The following is an 11,006-nucleotide window of genomic DNA, read 5'->3' as shown; positions in this document are numbered from 1 at the left end:
ATTTGTAGTAAATGAATCATATATTATATATTGTAATATTATAGACACCATGTGAAGCAGTGGTTTATTAAAAATAATTAATATATTTCTTAAATCAATCCGTCTATGAGAAAAGGTCAAGAGAGAGACTTTGATTTTCCTTTAAACAATTATGATGATATGAGTTGCACATGCGAATTAAAATTAATTGGCTAACAAGTTGGTCATCATTATTTCAATATAATCGACCCCTCTGATTTGCTAAATACTATTTAATTGAGAGCTTAATTAATTCCCTCCTCTGGCTATACATCTTATATGTAATGAATGTGTCGAATGTAAAGACTAATTAGAACTCACAGTCCAATTAGATTCTTAATTAAACTCTATTTATGTTTTAATAAAACTAAATCTCATCTTATCCTAATTAAAGTAGAATTTGACTTTAATATAAATAACTATAAATTTAAACCGAAATCTAACAATAGATTTTCTCACTAATATGTTAAACAACAATTAATATTTGTGAAACTACCTCTTCTATTTACTCTATTCTTATCTTGTTATATCAAGTCCTATTTATCTAGGATTAACTCAACCTTGTTAAGAACTGAAATTTGCTTTTATCCTTTCAGACATTATGCCAAAGCTTTTTCTTTAAAATTTTTTTTAATCTTTTTAATAAGGGTAAAATATAGGAAACTCTATGTTAATACTTGTTTTTTCACTTCCTCCACTGGCTTTCAAAAATCTTTGGGCGTGTTTGGTTCGCCCATTTTTTACTCTCGAATCGAAATCGAAATGGACGAATCCGTTTGTCCGTCTTTGGTACGCGGGATTCCCATTCCAATTTTGATTTCCGGGTGAGTGAGAATCCCCCAAATTATCCTTTTTTCCAATCCAAGAGGCCGAATTGAAAATTAAATTCGGAGGGAATGAATTTATTCGGATTAAATTTAATTTTTTTAAAGGTTATTTTTTAATTAAAACATAAATTTAAGTTTAAAAGTTATATTTATAAATTTTAATTTTAATTTGTACTTAAATTAAAATTAAAATTCAATCAAGCATTTCGAATCTAATTTACAAATTTGAATTTAAATTTAAATTAATTTTTAATCTAAAGTTTTATTCAAATTTTATTTAAAATTTAAATTAAATTTATGGATTCAAATTGAAATTATAAATTTAAGTTTGAATTTGAATAAATCAAAATTTAGTTTTATGTTTTGAATTATCCGTTCAATTTCAAATTTTAATTTTTTTATAAAATATATTTAAAATTTTAACATCATTTTAAAATTTCGACGTAAATTTTTAATATTTAATTTTCACTTTGAATTTAAATTAATATATTATAAAGATAAAATTGATATATTAATTTGATTATATTTCTGATATCTATCTAAACCAAATACTTATAATGGAAATGGTTCATTCCCATTCCGTTTAAGATGGTGAACCAAACAGCATGAGATAATGAATCATTCCGATTCCATTTCCAATTTATTCTCATTCCGATTCCGATATCGATTCCAACTTCGAACCAAACACACCCTATATTTTATCTTCTCAAAATTTCAAGTTGATGGGTTTAAACTGTCACGCCCCGGATAACTCGTTCCCCGGGCACGCCGATAAATCCGCCGTATACAAAGGAATTTTTCCAATATACGAAGCGTAGCTGTATCTGTAAAACATACAATACTACAAAAACAGTAGTATAGAGCTGCTATGAAACTAAACAGGTAGAACAAAAAACAGGTTCCATATACATACATAATATCAGGGTATAAAAAGTACTCACTCTAGCGAGTTAAAACATCTGTATGTACATGAACTCAAAAAGATAAAGTATCATTACCTGCAGCACAGGATCCTCTATCTCGGCAACTCGTCGGGTAGGGCTCTAGCTCGCAACGCTCTTGCCACGATCAGCCTCAGAAGGTGCAGCAGCCGGAACCGATGGCTCTGCAAAAGAAAGGTAACAATTGGGCATGAGAACTACTATAAAAACAAGTAATCCACAGTGGGTGCCGCCCTCAACATCATCGGTCCACCCACTAAGTCTACAAAAGCAATAAAGCTAGTAGGAAAAAGCTGGAAAGAAATCTACAGCTACATGTTGCTACATTAGCATGCTCTACCTTACCAACTGTAGTAAAAGTCACTGACTATATCACCCGGGCTGCCCAACCGGGCCCACCCTGCCTGTATCCAACTACGCCGTACACCACCCCGAGAGTGGCCGGCTCAAAAACTGTCCAACAGAAACTGCGACACTCATCGCACTGAAACCTCATTCCGGAATGGCATTCGCGGGTGCGACCCACGAGTTACAAGTGTCTCTGTCATTCATTCTGGCTCTCACAGGTTCGGCCAAGTAAATAGGGTCTAACTGGACTACCAACCAACTAGTCACGTGCCCTCGGCACAATCTGATACCAAAATGACAAATCTAGGTCCGCCGTCAACCACTACGGCACCCACTGGTCCGGAACAATGTAAACACTACTGTAAAAATAGGCACGGCATCCGCAGCTCAGGCGTAACAGTAACTGACTACCATGGGTACTTCACGAACAAGAATATGCAAACAGTATAAAATACAGCGCTCCTAGAGCTAAAATTAGGTAGTTTAACATAGAACAGGTCCCAAACGCTGGTTTTCTCCTATATCAATTCGAGTCAACATTTAATAATTATAATGAATAATAACATGCTCAAATTCACTTATATGTCTAAAACACTGCATATCCATGGATTTGAGCTAAACAATAGTAACGTGCAACACCGGAGATAATGCGACTAATAAAGCTAACGGAGAAGGAGATCCGATGAATAACCGCACCTCAAAAAACCAAATCACAATCCAGCGCGACATGAATGGCGTCGCACCGGATTGTTACGAGGGTGAGCACGTACGAGTAGGAATTGGTCGCATACGCTGCCCCTAAAAAGTGAAAGTGTTTTGTTGGCTTCTGCTTAAAAGTAGCTGGCTTTACAGCTGACAATTTTGTTTAAGAGGGAATGGACGGCGCAACTCGAAATCTCTTTGCGGATTTGAACGAGAAAACGTCGACCACTTATTCACACATGCATAATACCCAGATTCTTGTGGTAAGCTACCTAGAGAAGTCCAATTAGAGATTAGTGACGACGTCGTCAAGTCGGAAGATGGGTAAAGAAAGAATAGAACACATCGAACCCGCACCGTCTATAGGAATTTAAGCCTGCTGTCGGGTTCATTGGGAATCTAAGAAAAGCGACCTTCGACGACACGGAGCGACCATCAGTCGAATATTTTAAGAATTAAGCAGTTAGAACAGATCGACCTGTGAAGGAAAATTATCTAGTAGAGTGACCAGTAACTTTTTTTTTTTTTTTTCGCCTTTCGTCGAGGCCTTGCTGCCTCATCCATGTAGCTTAATTCACTTACTGAATGAATGAAGCGGGTAGCGCGCTACCTTTTTCTCAAAAAAAAAAACAATCCGACGCGACATCGAAAACGGCGGAATTGAACCCTCGCCCGGCCTCCTCGTGATATTACGACGACGAACACACGCTCGAACGGCACCGCGGCGCGACGTCGACGACACTCCACACCACCCGAGCTCCTCCTCTATGTATAGCTCAAGAACTAGAGAGAGAGAGTAAATAAAAAAAAAAAAGTATACCTCAGTTAAACTAAATTGATAAGGATGCATGAGGTTACTACATAAACGCCTAGTCTACCAACTCAAAAACAACAAAAAAATTAAAGAATAAAAAAAAATTAAGGATACTACATAAACGCCCTTCGTCAGGGTTCCGTCACTACTATTCTGTTCATTTCTTATAATTTATACTGAAGATACCTTTAAATTGTTAGAAATGCATAAAAAAATTATTATTTTTTTTTAACAAGTAAAGAAAATTTAATCTTAGAAAGTAAAAAATATGGATATTTATAAGGGAAGGCTTTTTTATTTTAGTCAATAAATAAAGTTTTAAGGCTGCGTTTGGTTCGGGAATATCGAATTAGGGGATAAAATATTTAATTCCAGTGTTATGGTGTTATTCTGGAATAGTCAGGAATAAAACAAAAAAATGTTTGGTTAGTTAAAGTGTTATTTTTGAGAATAGCTGAAAGTGTGTTTGGTTAATTTTATGGAATAACCAAGAATAAAAAAAAAATGATGAGTATATTTTTGAAAATACCAACTTTGCCCTTTGCATCCTTCCATATATAAGCAGGGCGATCCTTTTAGCAAGGCTAATTACAATAAAGGTGCATTACACACACAATTTTACTTTAGATTGGATTTAATTCAAATTGTGACAATATTTGCATAGTAGATAATTAATCTAGCAAACTTTAGAAAATTAATTCAGTACTTAATTATACCAAAGTGCTAATGTGAGATTCCTGGTGTTCTGTTGTGGAGGCTTGTCGACAGCTCTGGAGAGTATCGGGACAAGTCCGAGTCGCGTTGGCGTCAAATAGATGTAAAACGGACTCCGTGCAACGCGAGGGCAGCTTATCGCGATGAATTCTGCGAAACAGCAGCATTTTCTGCTTGTTGTACCGGTACAAGAAGAGTGGCTGTACCGGTACAACCATCGGGCAAAGGCTTAGCAGCTCTCGGGTTGGCTCTTGTACCGGTACAAGAGCCCGTGTACCGGTACAAGGGGGTAGGTGAGAGGGTATTTGAGTAAATTTCCACCTCGTTTGTATCAGCAGCTCTCCCTCTCTCTATATAGCTTCGTGTAGAGAGAGAGAGGGCTTCCTGTTGCTCTTCACCATCTCTCTCTCACTCTTATGCGGTTGAAGGTAGGGAAGAAGCTTGGGTATAGTTTCCGTCGCCGACGTCGTGCCGCGGGATCGTTCGAGCACGTATTTGACGCCGGGCCTTTGCGAGGAGACCGAGCATTGTGTCGACTTCGCTGTCTCTTTAGACTCCGGCCGTATATGCGCTGTCGAGCGTAGTACTTCACATTTCCTTGAATTTGACAAGTCTTATCTCACTATCAGATCAACTCGGAAGCATGTGATTTCGACTTTCTCCTTCGTTGACTGTAGTATTTCAGCTCGTCTTCGACAGTAGGACATGAATTTTGACCGAGTGCTTGGTTCATTGGAACTCGGGACGCAGAGAATCCACGAAGCCCCTACTGTGAATTTTGGGGAAGGTTTCTGTCAATCCCGCTGTACTCACGCGCATATTTCTGGACTGATATTGTGAAATTTTGTTAATAAGCTTGAAATTAGCCATTCTGTATCGCGCGGGTTCCGGGTATCCAGCAGTTCTCTTCACCATCGGCAGTCCTTCGCTGCACAAATTACGTTTTGAGTGGGTTACATCGTTCTACTCCTAAGTTCATATTCCGGCATGTATATATTACGAACCTTGATATTCTATTCTAGCTCGAATTCATTATAAATGAGATTGCAAACTGAATTGGAGGCATTGGTAATATAATAAGTGATTAATTATTTGGAGCATGCAAATTTATATTAGGAGAAAACTTGCATTTGACTGCCACATATAACAGCTGCATGATTTAGCTCTAGAGCCTGATTAAATAGTAACTCAGTCGCAGTATCTTCGAGACGAATACTCCAGTAGTATTAGAATAATTTTACGCCCGACTGTCAGTCCGAGTGGATTTCTACAAGGTCGTTCACGGCCTTTGCCGGACTAGTAGTGTGCCGTGAGTTGATGGTGACCCTATCGCTTTTTGTTTGATTGGCCGAGGGCACTTTACTTTCGGTTGTTAGACCAGTTAGAGTCATTTCTTTGATTTGCTTTTAGACCTGTTTAGCTCAAGACACAGAATACGCTGCATACTCGTTGGGTAGCCCAAGAGTGCCACTCCCGAGTCAGGCCTTTGTGCTTTCGCGTGGTGTCGCCATCCCAAGTTGGACTTGCTCTCTCAGACCAGTAGTGTGGATAGAGCTGATAGTCCATACGGGACAGGAACGGGTGTATTACACAGCCCGGGTAACGGGTATGCTACAGTCCCGATTCCGGCATGGGTTCACGATTTGACATGCCTAAATTGTTAGTGAACAGATATTATCTGATGAATAGCATGAGTGTATTCCTGCTTTTCTACTTTAATTGTCCCTCTGTAGACTAGTGGTTACCGATGTTGTTTTGGCGGTACCCCATGAGGACTACTTTGTTTTAACAAGTAGTCTCACCACGCCAGTTGTACTATGTTTTTTGTCAGACCACATTCCGGCCTCGCTGCTCCGTCGGCAGGACCAGGAATCGAGGCAAGGGTCGCGATTAGAGCCTACCGAGTTGCTTGACTAAGGTGCCCTACTGTATGGTGAATGTTTATGTTTCGAGTTTATGTACAATAGCATGACTTAAACTCCAGTGTGGATAGCTCGTATTTTTGAATCGAATATGTAATGAAACTCTGTTGTTTAGCTTCTTTTTCTCTAACAGCCTCTCCTACCTACGTGATCGTATAGTGTTTTATTTACAGTACTTGCGTCGTGTATACAGGGACAAATTTCTTTGTATAAAGGCGGATTGTTCGCGGCCGGAAACGTGTAATCCGCGGCGTGACGATTAATTGTAATCAGACTCTAACGACAGGTCGTTGGAACCTAGGACCTAAGTTGGCAAACCTTTAGGAAAGCAAAACGCGAGAGAGTAATTATTGCCGAAAGTCACATGATATTTTGTTTAACCCCCTGGAGTGTAGGATGACTGAGGGAGTTCGTTTTTTGCTGATAACAATTAGTCTGGCTAGCAGACTGACATAACTTATTTGGGAACAACAGGGACCGGTCCTTCTCAACTTTCGTTGATTGGCGATAGTTTTGCGTTTGTATGACCCGGATTTGTTCCTTTCAGCATGTATCTCGTCGCCGAGGTCATCGCGGTCGAGAGCGTGCCCAGTTGGCTAACGGATCGTTGCGGATCCCCTGAGAGACCTGAGCAGACATAGCAAGTACATCGACAGGACAGGTGACAGACGAGGGAGTGCATCCCCTGTTGTGGACCAGTGCCGAGCCTGAGCACCCCGATTGAGTGCACAGCTGCTGCCGACGCTGAGGTCCGAGGCGCGAGGGGATTTTGTTTGCAGGAGGTGTGTGTGCTAGACGGATTACTCAGTTACTGATTCAGCACTCGAGTGTACCAGAGCATGAAACTTTTCTACGCACCGCGAATACTCCAGTGACGTACCCAGCTCAGGCAGTCCTCCGTCGCATTTGCCAGTTCCAGTCACCGTCAGTGCGCCGGTTAGTGGGCCAGTACCTGTTGACTTAAGGCCGAGCACGACGTGGACGAGAGGTAGTCTCGTTCGCGCGATTTGACCCACTCCCACCGACCTTCGATGGTACAGCCTCGATGCGCCTGAGTTGTTGAGGATGAGTCAGTGCGATGGACGAGAGTTAATTTGAGGATCTGTTCGTTCCGCGAGGGGAGCATTGACCACTGGTAGTACTGTTTCGTCAGAAGTGATCTCACAGTGCTGGTAAAGGAGAGCGACGCAGATCAGGGACTGGTGGCGCGCAGCTGAGATTTGGATGAGTTCTGTGGAAATGCTGTAAGGGATATTTTCCCAACAGGCATGAAACAGAAATCGAGGAGGACTTGAAAGATCACAGGAGGTAGCGAACAGATTCAGGATATGTTCGCGAGTTTACGAGGCTCCTAACTGTGTTCCGTTCGTTGCCCAGATGACGAGCACATAGGTTTCTACATTTTGTTTAAGCAGATTGAGACCCGACTTTCAGGTTTGTTTAAGCGCAAGAGGGTCGAGGACTTTAGATGGTTCGTCCATTGAGCATGCACTTGGAGGAGAGAGAGTAGGTGTCATTGCTGAGATGGCCCCGCCCCTCAAGGGCCGGGACAGAGTCAGACAGGAAAAGCCAGTCCCAGACAGACGAGTTCAGTCGAATACAATGCGATCCCTCGAGGCCTCCACGACTCGCATTCACAGGTCTGTTTCTCGGTCGTTCAGCGGACCAGGACGCTCGTGCAGAGGGAAACCCGAGAGACGGCCGCGTGATCGACCGTCGGCGGACCACACTGGCCCCCCACGACAATGCAGACGCAGAGAGGAGCCGTGGCTACTGGTGTGCATACCGGGACACATGGGCAGCGTTCCCGACAGCATATCCATGGCACCATTTCAGCTTTCAGCTCCACCAGCACCTCAGAGTCCATTCATAGCAGCACCTGATTAAGCGCCAAAGTAGAAGATCATCCATAGCCGTGAACGTACGACGACAGCCAGCTCCAGAGTGCAGAGTCTATTAAGCACACGGTGCAGACTCTAACAGTAGCCGGACCGAGTGTAGCAGTATCCTACTCTTATTTCCTCATTCGTATCGTACCTCTTATTTTGATACTGGACGTCGCATTCTTTTGTTAATCCCGACATTTTGCATTGTTGCATGGTCATGGAGTTGGCATTGTTCCAACGGCCACGAGAGTGCAGATCCCGACGGACATGTTTACAGGGTTCAATGTTGTTGCGTCGTCCGGTGCAGTTGGACTCGTGGTCATTGCCCGAGACCATGTTGTCTAGGAGCACTGCAGGGATTTCGACGTTGTTCTCAGTATTGATGCTTGTCGCGGTACAGCTACGATTGATTTGCGAGAGCGAAGGACATGACGTTCCGTGAGCACAGGCAGGAGGAGTTACTTACAGAGGCTCGCAGGAGCACGGTTTGCCACCGTGGATTCTTCGCTAGGCTCGACAGATGGTGCTGATAGTGATTGCGTTCCTGCGACTGTTGTGGATACCTAACGACGCGCCGAACTGGAGACATCCCAGTAGTCCGCGAGTTTCCGATGTTTCCCTGATGAACACTTGCCGCTGAGAGGGAGATTGAAGTTTGTGATTGATGTTAGTCCCTGAACTGCACCAATCCACCAAATTACCATTTCTTATGATGGCCCCCAGCCTTGAAGCTAAAGCACAGCTCCAGGATTGATGGATAACGTTGTGAGACCCATAGTATAGCTTGGGGAGCACCCGTACTATGAAAGAAGAATCTGTTCACTCAGAGTATATTGGATTACCGGACTTGAATAAAGTACCATCAAGAATAAGTATTCCTATGCCCGCTCATTGGATGATTTGATTTGAATCAGCTCGGGATCTTAATTTTTCTCGAAGATTGAGTGCTCAACATCATTACCACAGCTGAGGGTGAGGGCCGAGGATGTTCCAACACAGGCTTTAACGATCGGTACGGCATTATAGAGTTCACAGTGATGCCTTTTGGATTGACGAATGCCCCTAGCTCATTCATGATTTGATAAACGAGTTTTCAAGCGTTCTTGGATAGGTTTGTGGAGTCTCATAACGATATCTTTGATATAAATACCCCGAGCGAGCTGAGCATGAGACCCGACTGAGATTGTTACTACAAGTTTCTGCGAGAGAAACTGTAAATGGCCAAATTGAAAGAAGTGCGAGTTTCTGGCTACGGGAGTTGCCTTCTTGGGCCAACTGATTTCAGCCCGGGGTAACAGTGGACCCCAAGAAGATTGAGCAATTCGAGACTTGGCCTAGACGAACGACGTGACATGAGTCCGGAATTTCCTGACTGGCGAGGTACTTACCTCGGTTTTGGAATTTGCGAAGCTTCCACACCCTCAAGATGCACTTGACATGCGGAAGGATTCGTTTTGTTCTGGAGCACGAACTTAAAAGGAGCTTTGAGAGTTAGAGCTGAGGTTGAACGTCGGCCTTCCTATCATTGCTTTCCGTGATCGGAAGGATTTGATCTAGAGGATGTATCGCACAGTGACTTGTGCCGTCCTCATGCAGCATGGTAGCGTATTGCTTATACTTCCGGAATTAAAGATTATGAGAAGAATTACCTAACGCATGAATTGCCGAAGCATTGCGCGTGTATTTGCTTGAAGCTCTGGCGGATTACTTGTAGGCGAGTATGCGCAGATCTTTACGATCATCAAAAGTTTCAGTAATCATGTTACACAACGGATGACTGAACCTAGAGCATCCGACCGTGTTTGGATTACGAAGGACTCTGACATTAATAATGTTCATATCATCCGGCAGGGCGAATGTGTGGCAAGCCGTTGAGCAGAAATCAGTGCAGGCCTGAGCTGATGATTACTGAGCATAGACCATACTCGAGGAGCTACAGCGGCTGGACTCGAGATAAGTACCGACCCGGGCACAGGCGAGCTGACATCTCTTGTTGCAGCCTTACTGTTGATGGATCCGCCCGAAAACAGAGTGAAGATCCGTATTTGTTTGAGGATAGAAGAGCACTTAGACAGGGCAGGCTGAGGATTTGCTTTGACAGTGCTGAGTCCTTAAGTATGGACCGACTTGTGTGTCCTGTGGATCCTGAGATTACGGCGGCATATTTTTGAGATAGACTCATTGTTCCACTTCATACGGTTCACTCTCGGGAACCAAGATGTATAGTGATCTTAAGGCACGATTCTGGTGCCTGAATGAAAACGAGCATTGGCAGATTTTGTCGCCATGTTATTGCCCAACAGGTGAACGGCCGAGCATCAGGTGCCTCTGGCAACATCCAGATCTGGCCAGTACCCGAGTGGAAAGTGGGAGTTCATACACAAGGACTTCGTCGTTAGAATTGCCTAAGAGCATAGGTGCTACGACCGCGATTTGGTGAAGTGACAGATCTACAAGTTGCTCACTTCCACGTTAACTATTTGTCCAGAAGAGACTCGCCAGCTATAACTTGGATAAATGTTGTTCCTTCCCGCACGGGCATTCGATAAATCAACAGAGACCCGAGTTTTGTATCACATTTCTGGAGGAGTTCAAGAACAGCACTTGGGTACACAGTTGCATTTTACGCGCTTTCACCCACAGACAGATGTCAGTCAAGACGACGCATACAGATCTAAGGACATCTGAGGGCATGCGTCCTGATTGGAGAGGGTGATGCGACAGTGAACCTGTTGGAGTTGGTACACAACACTATCAACGAGCATTCTCAGATGGCTCGTTCTGAGGTTGTATGGAATAGATATCGATCCCCCTGTCTGGAATATGTGGGTAAG

The sequence above is a fragment of the Ananas comosus genome, linkage group 11 (genome assembly GCF_001540865.1).
Source record: "Ananas comosus cultivar F153 linkage group 11, ASM154086v1, whole genome shotgun sequence".
In the NCBI taxonomy this organism is placed as follows: Eukaryota; Viridiplantae; Streptophyta; class Magnoliopsida; order Poales; family Bromeliaceae; genus Ananas; species Ananas comosus.
The sequence above is the reverse complement of the archived record's forward strand: the minus strand, read 5'-3'. Positions refer to the sequence as shown.